The following is a 1,851-nucleotide window of genomic DNA, read 5'->3' as shown; positions in this document are numbered from 1 at the left end:
ACTTGTAAATCGAATCTCTACCGAGTTTGGAGAAAAGTTCTTAGTGAAGCAAGAAATCCTGATTAGTGTAATCGGGGAGTGGATTAAGGTGGATTAGTTAACATCCACCCGGACCACTATAAATCCTTGTGTCTATATTCTTTAAGTTACTTTACATATCACTTTGAACATATACACCAAACACATATCATGTTTGAGTTGAATTGGTTGATCATAGTTGATCATATTTGGTGATCAATCAAAAATTTTTGAAAAACTTATTAAGTAACTATTCTTCACCCTCTAGTTACTTACAAAGAAAATCAACCATTGCGGTCAAGATGTACCTCGTGTGCAGAATTAAGCGAGAACACGCAGCCAAGATTGAAACAGAAGTTGAGTAAACAGGCAACTTCCCATAACAGTGACGCAAGAAAAAAAGGATCGAATTGTTCTTATGGATCACTAAATTTTGAAGGGGTTCACGAGTTTGGCTTCCAACTAGGGTTAAAATGGAAAGAGAAGCCATCTAATCAGTAAGTCATCACTGTATTCCTCATTGTTTGTTTTATCAATGAAGATTATTTCATATAACATTAGGGGTTTTTGTTCGGAGAAAGATAGTAAATTTGGGCTGATTAAAAAACTGATTATGAAGGAAAAAGCCATCCTTTGTTGCAGTATAAGAGAAGAAATTATACCTTGTTAATGATTCATGGATACATAATTGATGGGGTTCATCAGACTGTAACTTCATTCAACTCAACAGGAGATGATAGGTAAATCGGGTGGGTAACTTTTAATATGAGATTCAAAACTATTCGAGGCTATGGATACTATACAATTTGACCAAGTAATTGGTATTAGGGGTAAGTGGAGAAGTAACAGGGCTGATATCAATATTCTTAACGTTTATGGCCCGCACGATGATGTGGAAAAACAAAGATTATGGGACTATTTAGCACACTTATTAACAGATAGTGATGAGGCTTGGGCAATTTGTGGTGATTTTTACGAAGTAAGAAGCGAGTCGTAAATATTCAATTGTATGTTTGTTACTAATCGGGCAAGAAGATTTAATGATCTCATCTTATCAAATGGCTTACTAGACATCCCACTTGGTGGAAGGGCATACACACGTGTAAGTGACGATGGGGTGAAATTTAGTAAGCTCGATCGCTTCCTTGTATCTGAAAACTTCTACCTATTGTAAGAAAACCTCTCGGTCGTGGGTCTTGAAAGAAGTGAGTCGGATTATTGTCTAAAAGTGCTAAAAGATGAAGAGAAAGATTACAGATTACAACAACCGTTTGTGCTTCAGCATGCGCGTACAAAGTTTATATGCTTGGTGACTACACTAGCATGGTCTAGGACTGACAATGTACTAGGGGTCTAGTTAGATGTTTCACTACGAAAGAGTCCTCAGTTGGAATCCAAAGCTTGATAGACTTACTACAACCGGTGTGCCTTAGTCGATCTTGCATTGTATCCGATAGACTTCTCTTACCAAGGGGTGACACCGATAGTGTACTCTGGATCGGGGTACACAACTACCCAATATCAGAGCCAATAGCTACGTTCTATTAGTTGGAAAAGCGATTGAGTTTAAAGCATAATCGAAAAGCATCTCGACAATATACACAAACCATAATATTATTTCGGCATTATAACTGATTACATCATAGCATACACTAAAGATAACTACTCGCTAATCATGGCAACAACATCACAAAATGTAATGATAGAAGACATTATATAAAGATAAAGGATAGAAGTACCAGTAGATTAAACGAGTTCTGAATACAAAAGTGACAACTTCAAACTCCAGACCGCTCCTAATACAATCTTCGGCGTTCTTCTCCGGGTACTAGA

The sequence above is a fragment of the Rutidosis leptorrhynchoides genome, chromosome 1 (assembly GCF_046630445.1).
Source record: "Rutidosis leptorrhynchoides isolate AG116_Rl617_1_P2 chromosome 1, CSIRO_AGI_Rlap_v1, whole genome shotgun sequence".
Lineage (NCBI taxonomy): Eukaryota > Viridiplantae > Streptophyta > Magnoliopsida > Asterales > Asteraceae > Rutidosis > Rutidosis leptorrhynchoides.
This window is presented reverse-complemented; position numbering follows the sequence as displayed.